Here is a 22443-nt window from a genome sequence, read left to right as displayed (position 1 = left end):
GTGAAGAAGGCTTTAAATGAGATGCACCCAACAAAGGCACCTGGACCAGATGATATGGTTTCTCTTTTTTATCAAAACTTCTAGTCTGTGGTTGGTAAAGATGTCACTGATTCAGTTCTACATGCTTTGAATAATGGTCAATTCCCATCTGACATTAATCAAACTTTTGTCACTTTGATACCAAAGAAAAAGAAGCCTGAGCTAGTGTCTGATTATAGGCCAATAAGCCTTTGTAAGGTGATCTATAAGTTGATTTCAAAGATTCTAGCTAATAGACTGAAGATGATTTTACCTTCACAAATAGCTTTTGTTCATGGTAGATTAATAACGGATAATGTGTTAGTTGCTTATGAGGTGGTCCATTTTCTAAAAAGGAAGAGAAGAGGAAAGGATGGCTTTATGTCCTTGAAGTTGGATATGAGTAAGGCCTATGATAGGATCGAGTGGAGATTTTTGCAAAAAGTGATGGAATAGATGGGATTCAGTGAAAAATGGGTGCAACTGTTGATGTCTTGTGTTCAGTCAATTTTTTTTTTCTATTCTTGTGAATGGAGAGTCTAAGGGACCTATATTTCCATCCGTGGATTGAGACAAGGTGATCCAATTTCACCCTATCTTTTTCTTTTATGTACTAAAGGTCTCATACTTCTGTTGGACCAGGCTAATACACATCACTAGTCAGAGGGGATTTGAGTTTGTAGAGAGGCTCCTAAGTTAAATCATTTGTTATTTGTAGATGATTGTGTTCTTTTCTATAGAGCAAATTTGCAAACTTGCTTGAATTTTTAACACAATCTGGATATCTATGAGAAAGCTTCTGGTAAGAAGATTAATCGTGAAAAACATCAATGGTGCTTAGTCAAAATGTACACCAGTCTCAACAGGAGGAGATTATGCAGTTTTGGGGAGTTCAACAGTTCCAGCAATATGACAAGTATTTGGGTTTTCCACCAATGATTGGAAAAGGTAAATATCAAGCCTTTTCATCTTTAGAGCATCGAGTTTGGGCCAAAATGCAAAGATGGAAGGAAAAGCTACTATCTCAAGGGGGGAAGGAAGTTTTGATAAAAGCTGTGACACTATCAATACCCACATACACTATGACCTGTTTTAAGCTACCAAAATCCTTGTGTTCTGAATTGGAAGGTTTGATGGCTAGGCTTTGGTGGGGTAAGAAAACTGATGAAAGAAAGATATGTTGGATTAGCTGGAAGAAAATGTGTAAGTCAAAGCAAAGTGGTGGATTGGGTTTCAAAAACTTGCAGATTTTTAGTATGGCCCTCTTAGCAAAGCAAGGATGGAGGATTATGGTAGAGGAGTCCTCTCTACTTCATAGGATTTTTAAGGCTAGATACTTCCCAACATCTAGTTTTAAAGACTCTAAGTTAGGTGGCGCCCCTTCTTTTGTTTGGAGAGGCATCTGGGAAGCTAAAACAAGTTTACTTAATGGCTGCAGGTGGCGTTTAGGGAATGGTATGTCTATTAATATTTGGACTAATTATTGGCTTCCAAACCACAAGTTGGTTCTTGTCCCTACTACAGTTGCTACTAATACAGATTACGAGATGGGAAATTTTGTGGTTTCTTTGATGATGAATAATACCAGAGGATGGGATATGGAGAAGGTAAGAAGTTTGTTACCAGCGAGGGAGATCAATGGGGTATTTTGTATCAGATTGCCCTTTGAGAATGTACCTAATACATTGGTATGGGAGCTTGAGAAAAGTGGGAAGTATAGTGTTAACAGTGCCTATAATTTTTTCCTCTTTGTGGAAACAAATAGACAGAGGGTTGAGAGTTCAAGTGTTGCAGAACAAAAGCTATTATGAAAGAAGTTATGGAAATTAAATATACCTTATCGAGTTAAAGTTTTTGCATGGAGGGTATGTAACAATATTCTTCCTACACTGCATAATCTTAAAGCTCAAAAGGTTCTTAAGAATGCAAGCTGTCATTGGTGTCAAAAAGAAGAGGAGGACTTAAACCAAGCATTGATTTATTGCCCTCTAATTAGTGACAGTTGGATTCAGTTTTTTCCTTCCCTAACAAACTCAACTTTCAGGGTGGATTTCTTACAATTGGTTCATTCAATTATGAGAAGAAAAAAGGCAGGGGAGTTAGAAACGCTATTTCTGATGGCTTAGGGATTATGGTATAGGTGAAATCAAAAGATGTATGAGAACAAAATATTGTCACCTAGTCAAGTCATAGAACATGCTTTGACTTTATATTGGGAGCATAAGGCAGCAATAGAGGCACAAGAGCAAAAGTAGAAATATAGTGGTTGTTGGAAGCCACCTCCTGTAGGCGTTTTAAAGCTTAATGTGGATAGAGCTGCTTTTAGTGATCAATGTAAATCTGGACTTGGTGTGGTCTTTAGAGATGATAAAGGTCAAGTGCTTTTTGCTGCTAGTAAACCAGAAAAATGCCCTTGCTGATCCAATGGAGATAGAATTACTTGCTATCTTGCGAGGGATACAATTGTGTATTCCTTGGGGTCTTGCTGAGCTCCAAATTGAAAGTGATGCACTTCTTGTAGTTGATGAACTAAAAAAGCATGGTGGATCTTCAACTTTGTGGGGTACCCTCTTCTCAACAGCCATCCTAATTGGTCAGTTCAACATAGAGGTTATGAATCAAATGGTGTAGCACATGCTTTAGCTAAATTTGCATGGCATCTTGATGATATAGCTCTTTGGTGGGATTCCATTCCAGAATGTATATCCCAAGCTATTTGGGTTGATTTATCTTTGTAATGCTTCCATTAATGAATAAAGATGTTTATTTTCTATAAAAAAAAAAAAAAAAACAATCTCCCGTCTGATTAAAATATTTTAAAAGATAGAATAGAAGGAATTTATTTGGGCTAAGTATATGCATTGAATGAGGTAGGTTGTAGCTTTGTACCTAGTCTTAACGTGCTTCCATCTAAAAGATCTAGGGTGAACCAAGTCTTGAACCAGAATATTTTAACTCAGGTTTCTTCACACCACACAAGTTCCTATCAAGGTGGTGCATAAAGGTCGTGTATCGTATCTTGTATTCATGAGCACTCTAGGAATTAATCCAATTACCATAGACTGCAACCCTACAGTCACACTCACATAGGCGAGTCCTTCAAGGGTACATGCAATTCAATACCCCGCCTTAGCCTTGGACTCATTCAAAGCATTTAGTTTTTCCTTTGCCATTGTATTTGTATCACTCGCACCCTAGTCAATAATATAATTTTAATAGAGCTATCTAGTGACTCCTTCAACCCCTTTCCTTTTGTCAAATGATCTATTAGGCAATCTTTTGACTTTACAAATTTCAAAGTTAGGTATCCATTCTTTATCGAGTATCTTATCGTAGAATGTCTGATACTTAGATGTCTCCTCTTATGATTAAAGTGTTATTATTACAAACACTTGTTACAGCCTGATTGTCACAAAGAACACGAATAGTTTGCATTGGCTTTTTAGCTAGTGGGATTTCTGATAATAAATTCTTAAGCCACTCTACCTCATCATATCCGGTAATATCCAAGGCTATTAATTTAGCCTCCTTAGTAGATGGTGAATTCATAAGATAAAACTGTTCCATCAAATTTTTGGTGTCATTGTTTAGGGGCTTACTTTAAACCATAGAGAGATTTAATAAGTTTATAATTTTTGGTACATGTGAGTAGGCAATCTTGGTTGTTCTTTGCCTTTGTTTTTCTTCTTCTTATGTGACACCCCGTTTTTACGTGTATTTTCACTGAAGGAATATTTTAATTTAATTAATATAATAGTTCTTTTATTTTAAATTATCGGATTTTAATTGGATTTTAATTGCTGTTGAATTTAAATTGCTGTTTAATTTATTTTAGCTTGTCTTTGGATTTAAAATTAAATAGTTTGTTTTTACTAGTTAATTATTATATTTTAGCTTTACGTTGTGTTTAAAATATTTTCTTAGTTTTATTGCTTTTAAACTTATTTTCGTTGGATCAGTTGTTGGACTCCAGAGGTGAGGATTGTACCTCATTTCTTTTCTTTTTCTTTTTCCCTTTTTCCTTTTCTTTTCTTCTTTTCTTTCTTTTCTTCTTCTTCTTCTTCCCGTTTTCCTCCTCTCCCACGTACGCACATCTGCCCCTTTTTCTCATTCCCGTCGCCGCCACTTTGACCGGCTAGTTCTCCGCCGTCCGGCCACCGTTTAGTGCACCGTCACCACCATTCTCTTCCCCTTCCACCAGAGATCATCCCCACCAATTTTCAGAGCCATCGGACCAGCCGTTAGCCTTCGAGAGCCGCCGGAAGTCGCTGCACCTGCTCTGTTTTTGCCCCTGTCGCCGGTTGCTTTCGCAGCCCAGAACCGCCGCTCGCCGGTGGCGTGGCCTACACCACCCACCCAGTTTTCTTCCCCTCTCACCGGTGAACATCCCCACCAAGTTTCACCTCCATCCGAGCCACCGTTAGCCACCACGAGCTCCGCCAAGCCACACGATTTTTCACCAATTCCGGCGCCATCGCACCACCTCCGACTACCATCTTTTCACAGCTTCTTCCCCTACCTCTTTCCGACCTAAACCACCCATTTCCGGCCTCGATCCGTTGCCGGAGCAGCTCCCACAAGCTCAACTCCGTTCAGCCCCTTTTTGGCCTTCGACCGCCGTTTCCACCACCACCCACGGCCAAAACTCGTTTCCCTTAGCTTCATAAATATCTCAAGACCATTCCCTATCAATTTCATGCTTTGGTTTGTCCCCGTTCAAAAATGGGTAATTTATTACCCACGGACACAGTGTAAAATACACTGTTACGTTGGTTTTCCTCCGCCGTTTGCAACGCCGCGAGCTTTCTAAAAATACCGTATAGCGCTGTAAGTATTTTCCAAACCCTACTTTCAGATTTAAATATATATTGCTCATTCAATAATTATTTGTTGTTGGTTGACTGATTCCGGACTGAGTCCGAGGAGTTCGGGGGTCGGATGGATGGAGGACGGAGTTGCTTGTTTTATTGACTTATGTTGGTTGGTTATCTTATTATGCATTGATATGGCATTACATGGTGCATGCACGTGTGTTTTTGTTTATGTGTGAAAAGCCTGTGTATTGGCGTAAGTGGTCTTACGGGTGCGTGTGTATCACGACCCCAAGCCGAGATGGGGTATTATCCCGGTGGAGCTCCTCTGGTCACTCGGGAGCGGAATAAACTGAGTGATGTCCCCTGAGTTGTCGCTAGACGACGGGAGCGGGGGCTAGGGGTTGCTTGGCTACGAATGCGCCGGGCGCGGAACCGAGCATCGCTCTACGCACCGACTCCGTGGCCCTTCGCTGGTGAGGGCTAGAGGATGGTTGGCTACGAACGTGCGGGGCACGGAACTGGGCATCGCTCGTTAGGTGTCACATGCGTGGTGGTACTCTGCGGTGTGGCACTGGAGCCAGGGTGTGGATGACCCCTAGGGGAGGTCATGGTGCATACAGATAAAAAATGTGATTTTGGCGTGTGTGGAAAACTGTGTCTTTGGGTTTTGTGCATTGGGCATGGTTCATGCATATTGTTTGAGTTCTATATGTGTTATTATCTGGTAGTGTTTGGGTTTTACTTACCTGCGGTACCATTTATGGTTCCGTAGCTTTTGGTGCAGGAGATGAGGATGAGGAGGAGGACGCTGAGACTGAGGATGCGGCTCCGCCGGGTTGCTGATGTTATGCTTTTCTTTATGGTTTTAAAACTGTATTTGTGTTTTGTAATATTTTATCTATGTACGTTTTAAACAGCTTGTATTACGTTAAGAAAAATTCTGGTACTTAGTTATGACTTTCGTTATCCGCTGCGTGTTTCTTTGTACACATATGTTGCCTTGCACACACTCGGCACCCGTCAATAGGATGGTGACCCGGGTTGTCTCCATCCGGACGTCTCGATTTCCCCATGTACGGACGTGGGGATTTGGGGGCGTCACATCTTATGGCCACAATTTTTGGCCAAGTGACCTAGATTTTATAGTTAAAACAAATTGATCTCTTATCATCCTTGTTGATATAGGACTTTAAGTCATGCCCATAACTAGTTTTACCATTATTGAATTTGGACATATGGTGTAATGAGTTTCTATGTGTTCTATGGCTTTCTAAAATATTTGCTTAGACTGGAAATCAAAAACCAACGGTGAGACAAGATCATTTTTCAAGTTTGTTCTTGGATCCTAATGGTGGAGATCAAGGTTTCCATCGTCATATCTTCAATCTTATATTTAAGGGATAGACCAAAATTTTTTCATGAAGCAGGCAACTTGTTTATTGTACAAGCAACTTGGAGACAGTAGGTAATACCCATTTCCTATTGGCCAATTCATGGTAAAGGATAGTTAACTCATGGGCTTACTCTACCACAAATATTGAATCATCCATCTTAAAGCCAAGAAATTGGTTTGCAGTATATTCATACATTCTAGCATCTTGTATACCATATTTCTTATCAAGAGCATTCCAAATCTTTTTGGCAAATTAATGTGTAGGCAAACATCAAAAAGTGTATCACTTAAATAATTCAAAATTCTACATCTACACAAATTATCTTTTTCTTTGAATGTTTGCAATTTAGCAATACATGCGGGTTCATGTAAATGATCAAAATTAGGATCATTTTCGATAGCAATATATAATCCATATTGTAAGAAAGTTTTTCATCTTTTCTTGCCAACATTCAAAATATACTCCTCCAATATTCTTGGGTGCAATAGACTTGTTAGAAGTCATGGTGAAAACTAAATAATTAACAATAGACCTCTAGTTTAATAAAGAGAAGTTCTACTCTAAGATTGTTGGGAAAAGTATGGATAATAAAAAATATTTGCATACGCTTTGTAGACTAGAGAATAAAAAATAGAAAAAATATAGTTGCAAGCACAATTGTACACTAATCTGCGAACTAATTTGATGTGATTGGTCAAAAAGTAAATTTTATTGAAAACAGTGTTAATTTAAATTTTAAGTATGAATAAATCAGTATTGGTACGCAGATTAGTACGCGACTTTACTTGTATGTAGCAAAACTCTAAAAAATAACTAGAACAAAATAGAAAGAGAGAACTAAGTGTTAAGGCATGTTGTGATGGACGCTTTCTTTAGAGTAAATTCCGCCACCTCCAAATCTTAACATGCACTGGACTTTTTGACAATCTACTTCCAAGATACAACAAAATTGGTTCCCATTAACCAAATACAAAATAGCCAAAGGCCAAAGAAAAAAGGAAAAAATGAAGCAGGAAGTGTTTGTCCAATTTTCTAGAGAATTTGGAGTTAGTAAATTTGTGAATGTGGTTCCTTATTTATAGAGAATCAAAAGACGCTTATGAAAAGTCACAACTAAAATAAAATGGCACTTGTGAGAAGTCACAACTTTTCTAATCATAAGAATACATTGAAAATATTTCTAATTCACCAAAGGCACAACCCTTCATTTAGTGGCCAGGCGATTAAGACTCCTATCCCCAAGAGGCATGCATATGTCACCATGACACATTTTCATTTAAATTTTGACAAGCAAGCCGACACATTGAACAGTAATAATGGTTCACATTTTTTATTACTTAACAGTAATATTTTAACCATTCCAAATTTAAAAGCAACAATGACAACATTTTGAATAGCACGAGTACATTACATAAACTACATTAACATATAGATATCTAAAATGGTCCGTCTCCAAGAACATTTGTCATTGACCTAGACCTACACACCTTCTTGTCACTTGTCTATTCTTCTTTGGAAGTTTATAATGTCTCATGGATGACTATTGGCAATGCCCATTGGGGGTGTTTTTTGGCTTGGCTTTTGGGTTGTGTTCTTTTGCATTGTCTTGGGGGGCCTTTCTTGACATTAGCTACGGGAGCATTATTTGGTATTGTTCATTAGAGGCATTCTTATTCAGCATTGTTTGTTGGGGAATTCTTTGGAATTGCCTATGGCATGCATTCTTTAGTGTTGCCCTTTGGGAGCATTATTTGGTATGGCTTGTGAGGGAGCCTCTCAAGGAAAGTTCGAGAGTTGATCGTTGATAGGTAAAGTGAATCAAACCCTTTGAATGTAACTTTGTTAGTAAAAGTAATTCCAAATTACATATGTGAGAAACACAAACCTAAGTTCAATGGTTTGTTCTTCAAGCTTTCATTTGGCCAAGATGTGGTGCTGTTGATTGAGACCGATTGGCGAAATGCACTAACTGTTGGTCTCCCCATTCTCATTTGTCCATTTGGTGTTTTGTGTTGCCTTTTTCATCGACTGAACTTAACATTCTATCAGTAACATTGCATAGTGTGGCTAACGGTGTGTAGTTGTGACACCCCTAGCCCCCGCTTGGGATTAAACGGTGACTAAAGCGTTGAGACATGTAACACAAGGATACAAACCCCTCGTACATGATAGTTAAGATGCAATGAACCTAATCTAGTAGTACGCAATATATCATAGCAGAAATTCTACTTAGGTCAAATAAAATAAGACAAATATCATAGTACCAAAGCACATGAATCCCAAAACAGTAGTTTTCATAAAAATCTTTCAAATGATTTAATTGTTCCAAAAGAACTCCCAAAACATGGGACCATCATTTTTACTGTTATCAAAACAAACTATCCATCAACAAAAGGGGTCCCATATCAAAATGTCCTCTGGTGAGGCCGATCCAACTTGGCCTTATCCTGGTTCAGAATCCTTTTTAACTCCTCAAAGAGCTACAACACTTCAGTGATAAATTGGTCTGCGTCTTCCAGCCTCTCCAAAATGGATGGCTTTGAAGAGACCTCTTGTCTCTTTGGAGTCTCCTTAGGGATCTAGAGAGCTGGTCTCTTGCACTTTTCTATGACTAGCATCTTGAGTTTCTGTCACAACTTCTACCATTCCAGGTGAGGGAATAGTTGTGAAAACTACCACAGTGAAATTTTGAGAAATCTCAGTAAGTAAACAAATAACATGTAACAGATATCATAAGCATATGAAAACAAACCAAAATGACTGCATGGACATGAACATTTTCTTATGCATTTGACTTTTGAAAAATACCACGTGTATCAGAACTTTCATAACATTTTTCATAAAACATCTTTTCATCATTTCATTTATATTAATTAAAATATACATATGAGCTCGAGTTCTTGTTCATATAATATAGCATAACTTGTCTTACTGGTCAAAGCCTAAATCTTTAACTTTAACATATAATTGGATACCTCACGGCTTCCCTATGCACCGTGTGTTCCCTGCTAATTACCGCATCAACTGTTGGTCCACTTTGACCAAGATGACTACGTCTTACTTTTAATTATACTTATTATAGTAGTTCAGCTTTTCGCCTTCACTGTAGGGCACCCACTAGCTTTAGGTGGAACCCCGCTCTGGTATCCTTCTTTTTAGGAACCATTCAAGATTTGCCGACTATACCTTGTTGACCTAGGGGTTATCACTCCATTTTAGTCACTCCTGAGTAGACATAGGAGTTTCACTAGGATATTTTCCCATCTTAGCATTTGATATCATGACAAAACTTTAAAAGACTCTTCTTCTTTTTAGGAAAGTTTCACAAAACTCAATGCATGTGACATGGACTATGAAATTTTGTACTTTCATGAGACACATGCTAATGCCGAGACTCAATCATAACCATATATCAAGAAATCATGAACAACCATATACATTTTGTGTTATGACTTGAAAATAGTAGAACATGTGACCATGTTCTTAATCATGAATTCTAACATTTGATCGATAAGCAAGAAGCAAACATTCACAACTTCATAGTATCAAGCAATGGCCGAAACACATAAATACTAGCATGCATGAGAATTAATTATATGCATTTAAAACTTTAATCACATCATGCTAACCCTTCATCTATGGTCATGGCCGAAACCTATCACCTTACACCAACCTTCATGAACTTAGAATCTTCTAATATGTTTAACAAAATTTTATCAATGAACCTCCATATATAGCCGAAAGCATATAAGTGAACATACTTATGGAACAGTAATTATTTCTTAAGTTTAATCCTATAAAAGATTCGGTAATGCAACAACCTTTATAAATATGTTAAGAATCATGCAATCCGAACCCTAAATATGGCCTTGCATTCTTTTTTCATGATATAAGCTAACAACAATAAACCACTTCAATCCTATATTGAACAATTATACAAGGATCCGATTATATCACATGGAAGAACATCATCATTTTGAGTATAATCATACAACCAAACAACAAGTAACTTCACATTACATATACATAAAATATTAAGTACAAGATAGAAACTTACAAAAATCCACAATCGATAAGTGAGCAAGTTGAAAATATATATATATATATATATATATATATAACAATCGTTAGGTTCGGTTATTTAAAATCCTAACTCATGTGAGTAAGTATGTGCTCTTGACATATTTTCCAAGAAAAGGCTCCCAATATTCGAACCTTCATTCCTCAAGTTTGAATCTTGCATAAACTAAAACCCTAGTTCAAATAAACACTAAAACTATGGCCCTCTTTCATTAAAACATCATGCTTTTAAGCTTAAAGCAAGTAGGGTTGAGTCCTCATCTCTTTAGAAGAAAAACCCTAATCTAGGCTTGTGTGTATGTGTAAGCTCATGTGGAAAACTCCACAAAACTGAAAACTAACTTCCTCTAGTTTGTGGGTGAGTGTGTTTGAGCATGAGCTCATGTTGAACTTTGCCAAATACAAAACTTGCTTCTCATGGCCATGTGTGTGGTATAAAGAAAATGTTGTTTTTGCTTCATACCTTATGTGACTCCCTTCTTAGAAAGTATACTCTAACTTTGCTTGCCCTTAAAATGGTGTTTGAAAGAAATGAGTGTAGTGTGGATGGTGTTTGGATGGTGAGAAAGTGATGGAAAGTAGAGAGAAAGGTGGTGGCCAAAACCTTCAAGAGAAAATCCTCAAAGTGACTAGAAAGATAGGGTTTTTGGCATCCTCTCCTTCTTATAGACATAAGAGGTTTCTTACACAAGCGAAGCTTCTTTGCATGGATGCCATTTGGCACCTTACCCTTGAGCCTCTTCCCCTTCTCCATCATTAGATTGTGTTGGGAACATAAGAGGACTTTTTGGACAAGCGGCGCCTCACTCTCCAAAACCAAAACCTTCATTCCCCATTAACTCTTCATCTTGTGTCTTGGTTCAATGAATCTCATGGCAAAAAGGCCTTTATCCTAACTAGGATCTTCTTCAATCTACTACAAGTGTGTATGTGTGCCAAGTGGCATGTGAGGAGTGTGTGTGTGTGTGTGCGTGTGTGCGCGTGCATGGTGGCCAAAAAGTCTATCTCTTTCCAAGAAGATCTTTCTTCCATCAATGTCTTGGAAATTGTGTGATTAGTCATAAAGGTGGCAAAAGTGCACAAACTTTCTTGCCCTAGCCATCCCTGTCAAGTGATCTTCTACAAGATTCTTCTAGAACCCCTTGTAGGCGTGTAGCCCTTCTCTTCTCAAGCAAGATTTTGCCATTTCCCAAGACAAGAATCTTCACCTTCCATTTGCATGAATGACACTTGGAAAAACTAAATTCCCTGTGTCTATGGTTGTCGTGCATGTTCTAATTCGAATGGGCTTCAAAACCGTAATTTCACTACAAGGCCAAATTCCACATGAGCTTGGGCCTTCCTTAAGACCTCATATGCCTTCTATTCCAACCTAATTTCTCAACAAGTTATTCCTTCTTGTCTGACCCAAAACAATAATATATATTAAAATAAATAAGAGGCTTAGCTAAAATCTTGGTCGTCACAGTAGTACAGCACCAAATATCCAATTTGAGAAAGCTCTTCATTCAGATGCCACTTGTACAAGTAGATGGTAGAATGCCTTATTGGTCCAAGGTTTGCTAGGTAGGTGTGAGGGCCTCGCATAATGCAAAATGGGACAGACCAATCTTGATGTTGAGGGAGAAGCAAAGATGAGGAACACTCATATGATCTAAGGAATCAGTAGCGGGAGATGTAGAGTGTAGCTTGTCCAACATCTAGGCAAGCAAGCACCATGTGAGAGGCTGGCTGACATTTCCTAGAGCGAGGTCAAGATAAGCGTCTTGACCATGGCAGACGAGCTAGAAAAGCCACCTACTGCAAGAATGAGAACTAGGAGTTGAAGAGACTAATGAGCATGGGCGAGATATGGGTTATCCACCCAATGAGAGATATGATTACTCGCCTAGGATGAGTAATGGTCAAGGATTGACCCAAATCAGAAATTAAAATTTTTCAAGATAACACAGAAGGGCTCAAAAAAGTAACAGTGTCATACATAGAAGCTCACACTCCATTTGAAATGTCACATTCGGTGTAACACTGCAATGAAAGGTGAAGTCATAATAGGTGGTTCTATCTAGACTCATAAGTATGGTCCGACGCCACGTGGAGAACTCTCGTTCAAGGAAGGACTAAGGAGTTAGCAGATCGTAAGAGTGTGCAAACCATAATTTGGTCACTTGTCTCGGTCATCCTATAGTATGATAAGACAATGATAATGAACTCCTATCCAACCATACCTGGAGTTAGAGATACGCTAGAAAGGACATCTAACAATCCCACTCTATTTAAAGAACCTAGACGTAGGACAAGTTCTCACTTTCAGGACTTTGTTCGCTAAGGAGCTCGAGAAGACGAGTGCTACAAAAAGCATGGTGTAGAAAGGTAATGAGAGAACTTCCAACATAGGAAGATAAGTTAGCTTTTAAGATAGTGATGTGTAATGTGGGGTGAATATTGTATGTAAGAGGCATTGCATTATTTCTATAACTTCTACTCATTCTGCAAGCATGTATAAATATTTCAAGCATTATGTTTTTAGCTATATTTACTTAGTGGTTTCTAAAGTTTTCAATGTTTTCGATGCTTTAATTATTTTCAATACCTAATGCTAAGACCCTATGTATGAACCTTAGATATCGGTGTGTTTATGTGTATCTGTGTGTGAGTAGTCGGTAGCGTAAGTCTCTATTCATGGTATGGGATAGAGAATTCCCCATGAACATTCTGCAAAGATTTACCATGCAAAGTTTTAAATTTCATTCCATTCCAGTTGGAATAGACGAAATTTTTTGTATCGAAACAATAATCAGTACAGTGTAATGGACTATTCTGTTTCAGACAAATTTCGACCGTTCTGGTCTATTCCGATCAATTCTGGCCAAATTTCAGTGTTTTGACCAGAATAAGTATTTCAAGCATCTAGGCCTCTGGGCACGACAAGCTGGTGGGCTCTACTGAGTCTACTCACTTTCTAACTTCAAAGTTCTGAGGAAATGATGATATCTATGCTGCTCTGCACACATACAAATTTTTTCTTGACAACCGTTCCCCCTCCTTTTTATTTTTTAAACAACTTTTATTTCTTCTTCCTTGAGAAAATTTGTAAACTTGTCATCTAGTGCTCTCTCTTTGTTTTTTTGGTTTATTTTTTTGAAAAACTTTGTATACGTCATCTAGTGCTTTTAATATATTTTCATAAAACAACAATGTATAGTAATTTTCTACATCATATTAATCAAATTACGATGATTTTTAATGCAAGCAATATTTATCTATCTATTGTAGTAAGGCTTAAAAAATAAGCTCACTTGGATTGAGACTTGATTGTCAATGACTGACACTACTACCCAGTAGTATATAGTGCTAAGTAGCCTATATTCCCCATATAATCCTATTGGTAAAGCATGTTAAGAATTGTATTGATGTTATTTTAGAATATTATATATATATATATATATATTTATATATATTCATATAACAACAATCCCAAAACGGTGCACAGAAATAGATTGGTACCGAAATATTCTATTCCAGTACCTCAACCGAAATAGCCACCATAATGAAACCAAAACTTTATTACTACGTACATCACATGATGAGGAGAATGTCTTGTGGGGAGTGGGGTGGAAGGAAGTCGTATTTGGCCTCACTTGATAGTCGGGGTATGGGATCCCCTAGCGTATCATGTGTTGGTGTCCTCTGGTTAGTTGACCGGGTAAAGCAGCATCTTTGGTGCAACAAGTATGTCTTTGTGTGCATGCACGCATGTGTGTTGAATGAATGCCTATGAGCAAATATCTATGTGATGAGCACTTGTGTGGTATAAGTATGTCACTTGGCTAAAATAGGCCGAGTACTGATTTTTACAAGGTTTTCTACTTATATGAAGATGGATCATTCATCACCATAATATTACTAATGTGTTTTTACCCATTTCACATAAAAAGAGGATAACGTAACAAGAGGATGATTCCTGACCCTGCCTATATATATATATTTATATGTTTTAACTGAGAGGGTGGTTTCTCATCATGTTTTAAGGATACACATACCTGTATGAGTGAGGGTGATTCCTCTCTACACATATATGTGTTCTTCCATTATTTACATGAAAAGCTTTCATAGTATTTTCGGTAGCATTATCTCTAATTAGCAGTCTTATCATAACTGTCTAACTTACTTATGGTTTCTATCTCAGGACCATAGACTTTGATGCAGCTACAGACCCTGGCATGAAACTTGATAAAGAAGAGTCAATCTAGTTCGAGTCCTGATCACAAAGTCTAAGACCCACTTCAACACTAATAGGCATCCCCACTCATTGGTTTGTATGCCAATAAGGCTAGCTATATATTTATAAGTTAGGTGGATGAGTTATATGTTTGACCATATGCTCACGAGTTGAGTGCATAGCCAGTTAACTGGGTAAGCTAATTGTTGGCCCCTTAGGTAGGTGAGTAGGTTAGCTTGCCTGTAAAGATGAGTAAGCTAGCCATCCAATTTATAGAGCATAGGGTCAGATCATGGTAGGATGCATGGCACATAGGTTTGCAGTGGGATATGCAAAACACAGGCTAGTGGTAGTGAACAATGAGAGCCTTAATGCTCCAAGGTGGCCTGGTGATCGTCATTGAGCTCCTCTTAAGTAGGGTAACCCCAAGATGGTGGCGATGAAGCTTGCCTATCATGTTATACTAGCAATTGAGCATGCGTCTTTATATTCACGAGGGTGAGATTTTATGCCCGCCTAGCTAGATGATTATTGGTAGGCTTCATTGTCGGCAACACTTGCATTTGCAAGTGAGCTTCGCTCGCATTGAGGCTAGCAACATGCACGTGAACTAGCCTTCAAGTTGATTGGGAAGGTATGCTATGCATACTTGATCAATATCATCACTATAAGAAAAATGAGTATTTATGACGACTTATTTGTGGCAAAAATGACTATTTGTGAGGCGAATGGACTCATTTTGGTAGGAAATAATCATTTTGGCAAGAAATAATTTATAACAAATAAATAGTTTTTTTTTATAGTGCATGTGCTTGGCATGTATGATTGGGATGGTGTGCTGAGCCTGGCTACTCAATTCACTTGGTTGGGAGGTAGCGTTGGGCACATCATGCAAGCTGACTTGAGATCATGTACTAGGCATATTTTCTTGGCATGATATGCTTGTATTAATTTGCTAGACACCATTGCTCGGCACGTAATTGGTTTAGAACCACATGCTCAACACCTCTACTTGGCATGAGATAGTCGAGTTCATTTGCCAACAATATACCTTTGCTCGATTTGGTGCTTTTTAGCAAGCTTGATGGTGTTTATAAGTGGCAGACCATTTTTCTTGCCAAGTTGAAGATAAAACCAAGCACATTAATGTGTAGTTATTAGTAGTAAAATTTAATGTTCAAATATTGCTAAAACAATGTTTGTGATTTTTCATGTGCCTTAAGAAAACAAATGGTTCAGCTTATAAGGCTAGATGCCGCTCGAGTCATGAGTATCATGTGTATGTTGACTATGTATTCAACTTTTAAGGGGTGTCCATGGTAAGGAGTGTGTTGTGGGAAAATTAAGGCCCCATTTGGTTTTAAACAAGAGCAGACTTCACTAAACATATTCTTTTATTTTTGTGATGGGCTCTAAAACCATCCCTAGAAACATCATTATCAACTCCAATCTTCTATCAAGGCCGGGCTCATCATCAATCAACTTCATCCAATTGGCTTTCGTCGACACCATCCTACCTAGCGAGATTGAGTACTGTTACAATTTCTACCATTTCCCCTGGAATGGTAGTTGAGACTATTATAGTGAAATTTCTTAAAATCTCAGCAAGTTAATAACCAATATACACATAGATAATATAAACATGATAGATAATTAACATGAGTTGGATGCATGTTATGTAGAAAAATTGTATTTGTCTCCCATCTACATTCCTCAATATCTTCTAGAAAACATTACTACATATTTTCTTACAAAAAACATAACTTGCACAACCATTAGCACAAAGTGTTCCATCAACCATATGGTATCTTTAGAGAACCGAGCATCATTCTTATGGCACCAGATGGTTTCCCCATTAGACCATATGAACCAACTAGTTGCATCACAGAGATTCCTAGTTCTGACTGCATTTTAATAGAAATCTTATGATAGTTCGAATTAACCATTACAATGAGCCTTATATACACCCACTAGAGTTAGGTGTTTGACGACTTTGCTCCAGAAATCTTTAAAATGAACCCATTCGAAACTAATTGACCATTTTTCGTCAACCCAAGAGATTCAACTCTATTCTTAATCACTCTAAAATGGACATGGGAGTTCTACTAGGATAATCCCTCATCCTAGTATTGGGTCGTGATAAAAATATTTTCATACTATACTTATGGCAAAAACATACTTCATGATATGTGTTTAGGTTAGTAACATGTAACAAGTTTCATGCAAAAATGACATATTTTCATGTATCATGGTAAATATCACTTTTCTATGCCTTAAGATAAAGTTACACATATCATGTCATGATTGTGATCATGGAAGTGACAAAATGCTTATGACATATCATATGAAATTTCATGATAAAAGATGACATTTGTAACATGAATGTGGTATTTAACAAAGCCATATGAACATTATCTACGAGTAAGTTAGAGGCCAACTTACGAACTCATTGAGTTCTAAAATCATTGTGATAGAAATAAAAGATATACTAAGGTAAGGAATCATAAAAGTTTCATAATCTAATATGCTAAGAATAATAATTACAAATCTATCCTAAAACTTTCACTATTTGCATTTTGGTCTCAAATCTTACAAAACTTCACAAACTTCATGTATTTCTTGTTCTAAATCCATTTTTGACCTCAGAATTATGTGAATCAAATATCAATCATAAGAAACTCATCAAACTTGAGACATGTAATACACCTAATTTCACTATGTGTGATTTAACCCTATGATCTTAATGAGTCCTTTTGATCCGAAAGTTAACACTTATCAAAACTTAATAGCATGCTAGCATCTTATATTCATTTCATATATAATCATATAATCATCATATAAGGCGACCAACACCATCATAGAACCACATATCACAAACCAAGACTTAGCATGATGTTTCTAGCTTTTCCTTTGCATATGAATATTAAAAACTCCAACACATCACTTATCCTACTTTCTAACATGCTAAGTTCTTATGGCTAGTTAGTAAACAGGCATGACTAAGTGATTAACTCAAGATATGATGGGATGAAGTTGTAACAAGATCGCAAGGACGCCATTAGGAAGCACAATAGACCAGCTCGCCAGATATTTAGGGTGACCCTAAAGAGCCATTTAAGCTCATCGGAGCCATCCATTTTGGGAGGTTGGAAGCCACTGACCAGTTTATTACCGAAGTGTTACAACTCTTCGAGGAGCTAAGGAGGATTATAAACCAAGACAAGGCCAAGTAGGAATGGCCTAGCTAGAAGAGGTTTTAACAAGGGACCATTAAGATCATGAACGAAAGATTATTTTGCTTACTTTGAATGATGGTCCTGTGTTTTTGGAAGATTTTATGAAATCTATTCTTTTGAGATATTTGTGCTTCGGTATCATGATATTTATTTTACCATCTAACTAAGTCAAATTTTTCACTATAATTTATTGCATACTGCTAGATCAATAGGTGCATTGCATCTTAATTGTCATATACGAAAGGTATGTAGTCTTGTATTACATGTCCTGACGCTTCAGTCATCGTCCAATCCCAAACAAGAGCTGGGGGCGTCACACTTTCCAATATGAAAATTGATGACTGAATGGAGGATACATGGTGATGGTTGGCAGGGAAAAGAAGAGAGAGTTTGAGTGGGGTGCTTCAGCCGAGAAGAGCACATGACCCTCTTCAATCAAATTAGACAAGTGTAAGGTGTGATCTTGGGCTGACTTGAGAGTGGCTTGAGAAGCTTTTCCAGCCCTAAGGGATAGCTCAAGAGGAGTGGGATAGGGGCTGAGTTGATGTCAAAAAAGATGGAAAAGTATTGGCATACTCGGCTACTCATGTCCCCTTTCCTAGATGCACATGTTTGGCACCTGAATAACCATGGATTAGCTGCACCTAGTCCTAACATTAGGTCTGAATTCTGCTGATCTTAATTGATGAGAGAGTGTCATGTATTTGCAGAAAGAGGTGGGAAAATGTTAGCTTGAAGTGGCCGGCTGCCCAAGTCCTAATCTTGTTGTGTTGTCATGGAAGCAAAAGTTATGCATATGACAAAAGTGATGCCTAATGTTATAACATAATGAGATCCTTATGAAAATGCGATCTAATCTTATGATGAGGCTGAAACTTTGCAGAAATTAAAACTCTAGGGGCACATGTTATGAAGAACTCGACAACTCCATGTGCTAGTATGATGTGTTTGTTAGATTAGCCAATGTAGGATGAGAATCTAAAGCAAGCTTCGTCTCCAAGTTTGGCAAATCTTGGACCCTAAGTTTCCTTCAAGTTAGTAACGTGGGCCTCGGATATGGACTTCCCTTCGGCCTTCATGTGCCAATACGTTGGGCCTCTCTTTAGGCCTCACATGTTTTCTATGTTGGGCCTTACCTTGGGCATTGCCTTAAAAAGCTTAGACCTTCAAGTTCTACTTCTTGGGCCTTCCCTTGTCTATCTAACTTCCATTGGGCACTTGGCATCACATTTTCACAAAAATTTTATTGCTCTATGAATCCCCAAAAATTCCTATTAGAGCAATGGTGAAAGTTGTTTGATCAAATTATGATCTAAAATGCCTCAATTAAATCAAACAAGGTAGGTGCTCTTTAAGGATCATAATACTTTAAATTTAGCTTAGCCCTCATGACCATTGTCATGTAATCCAAGATTTTGTGGTAAGAATCGCCTAGCTCTTGCATTTCTAGTGGGGTATCACATTGCTAATTTCGCCAAAACGGAAATTAATCTATTCTCGCCTCTATCTTACTACTTTTCATCAATCTAGTATTTGGGATAATTTTATATCCAAAAAGTAAAGTAAAAAATTTGAACTATTGGTGCCCGATGATCACCAACACTTCTTAAGTTCATCGGCGATCTCTTTCTATTACAACTCACGAGCTCCATCTTTTCAACTTCTGCCCCTAGTACAAGAGCAATATGTATTTCTTTAGAGTGAACTTTTGCAAGGACATATAATGTGATGGAGTTTGTATTTTTTATCTAGATTTATAATTGAAGAGTTGTAGAAGTGGATTAGTCAAACAAATAAGGGGGAAACCCTACCCCTCGAAGGGGCGGGGGCTGTAACACCCAAAATAAATAATAATAATAATAATAATAATAATAATAATAATAAAAGGGATTGCAATGGTAACTCCCCCACTTTACTCCCCAATCCCCACTTTTCTCTCCCCCTCTTCCCATTTTTCTTTCTTTCTCTCGTAACTCCTCCCGCCCCCCTATCCACACATATACACACCTCTCTCTCATTCTCTCTCTTCTCCACCCATATTTCATAATAGTAATGCTATATACAGTCATGAGATGTGTAAGCGCCGTATAATCGTTTTAAAAAAAAATAGGGTCTATTATTAAAAAATTAATTTCTTTTCATGTAGATTTTGTATTTATTTACTTTTTTCAAAGTGATTGCATGACCCTTGCGCATTCACGACTACAATTATCATTTCTCATTTCACAAACACATGGATTCTCTCTCTCATTTTTCTCTTCTCCAACCTCTTATCAAAATCTCTCAAATTGAAATCTTGTGCTAGGAAGCACTCTCTCTCATTCTTGATTTATTTTTTTCAAAAACAGTAAAAATAATCGACGGCAAAAAGCTCCGTACATGATTTCTATGTCACCCAATAATGTTATCTCCAAAAGGTTGAAAGGATTAGATAGCAGATTCACTACATGTTGGGCAGCAAGGAAATCAAGATAAATGATGATCTCACTCATTTTTATTGAAATATTCTTTACGTAGATAGTATTAGAAAGAAATATTCTGGACTGAAAATAATATTAGAGTTGTTATTTTGAGAAAAGGCTATAAATGACTTTAGTAGTTGTAGTAATTGTTATATGGAGTAGTGAATTCTTGAATCGTGCATTGTGCAAGGAAACCTATAATAGTAAAGGTTTTCCAGAATTATTAAGTAGTGAATTCTTGAGTTCTTAATTATTGTAGGTTACGTTAAAACACGTGTATGGTTTGTGGGATTTCATAGTAATAAAGTTATGGAAATACTATTAAATTTAGAGGGGTTGTAACTTCGAGTGATTATGATTATTTGGTACGTCAAAAGTGTCAATTTTTCCTTAGCAAACGAGGTAAGTAACTCTTATTGGGTTTTTACAAAATCTGAAAACTCTTGTTAATTTAAGATTGTGTATGTTAGATTCAAAATATCTATTTACGTAAATTTGTTTTGTGTTATTTTGGATATGCGTATGGGAAGTGGTACAAATTTTGTGAACCGTACTTGCTGGTTGTATCTCGATATATTTTATCTATCTACCCACGACGTTGATATATGTGTGTGGTATCCATGATGACTATGTGGCATATTGATATCTGTGTGGTATAGAGTATTATGATATTTGTGTAGTATTTTAGATGTCCTTGTACCTCTATTGGTGATTGTTCCATTGTCACATGGTATGGGTAAAATATTTTGGCTCACTTATATTTTTGTGGTTACGTTACTCTGACAATTATTTGGGAATGATCATAATTGGAGTATTTTATTATAGTTGGGTGTTGTTGAGAATGTTGTATTAAAATTGTCTTGAAAATTGTTAACAAGGGGTACGTCCATATTTATGTTGGGATTCAACTCATTATAAATTTGGGATGTTTACAATTTTGGTATCAAAGCCAGGTTATGATTATGTAGACACATATGAGGGATTTTAATTAATGTTGGAGCATAGGGTATAAAATTACAAAATCCTAGTACATGATTTTGAAATATAATGCTTCAATATTTAGTTATAAGAAGCCCTAACAAAAAAATATGTAGTTAAAAGAATGGTTTAAAGAAAAACCCCACCTTGTAATATGTTGTAAAAGAAAGAAATGTTTTATGTAATGTATGTAGAGGAATGAAGAATTATGAATAAAAGCCTATGTATATCTTTCCATAATGTTTACTAAGTATTGTATATCTTTCCATAATGTTTACTAATTTTTTCATGATGGAACCCACTCTTTTTTTTTTTTTATAGAAAAACATGCTTCATTAATCAATAAAACTTACAAAGTACTTGAATCACTCCAAAGAATATTAGAAATTACATCAGGGTATGCACCCCACCATAAGCTAATATTCTACACACTTAAACCAAATTTGGCAAGTGAATGTGTTGCTTCATTACAGCTTCTATTGACATGTTGCACTTCACAGGTACAAAACCGTGTCATCAAGTCCTTAGCCTCTCTAACGACATTGCCAAATGTAGCCTTAGATGATCCTTGCTTATTAAATTCTTTGACAACCAACAATGAATCACTTTCAATCACAAGATTATTAATCCCAATATGAAGACAGAACTACAGGCCTTGGAGAATGGCTAATGCCTCAACTTCCACAGCAGTCATATCAAAAAGTTCTATTTTTGCAGCAGACATAATCACCTCTCCTTTAGAATCTCTAACAATAGCTCCTATACTAGCCACATAACCTTTTGAAGAAAAGGCTCCATCTACATTAAGTTTAAAAACTCCAAGAGGTGGGAATTCCCATCTGTAGTGATGTCTTATAACAGAAATAGGTTTACTCTTGAGTTCCTTATATGAGTTCTGCATTGCCAAAGCATTTCCCACAATCGTCTCTATACTCACTACCTTTTCCTCGAACATCTTCATGTTTCTTCTATACCAGCAACTCCAACATATAAGAGAAAACAATTCAAGCATTTCAATCCCCCTATTTTATTGCAACCTCAGAACCACGTCAAGAAAGAGTTCATGTTCTCTTATAAAGACAGTTGATGGGAAATAAAGAGACCAGACCTCTTTAATGGAAGGGCGGGAACGAAGTGCATGTAGTATATCTTCCCTTCAGCATCACAAAAAACACATCATTCCTCTACTACCACCTTTTTCTTCTGAGATTAAACTTTGTTGGCAGGATCCCTTTGGCAACT

Source organism: Carya illinoinensis, chromosome 12 (genome assembly GCF_018687715.1).
Source record: "Carya illinoinensis cultivar Pawnee chromosome 12, C.illinoinensisPawnee_v1, whole genome shotgun sequence".
Lineage (NCBI taxonomy): Eukaryota > Viridiplantae > Streptophyta > Magnoliopsida > Fagales > Juglandaceae > Carya > Carya illinoinensis.
The sequence above is the reverse complement of the archived record's forward strand: the minus strand, read 5'-3'. Positions refer to the sequence as shown.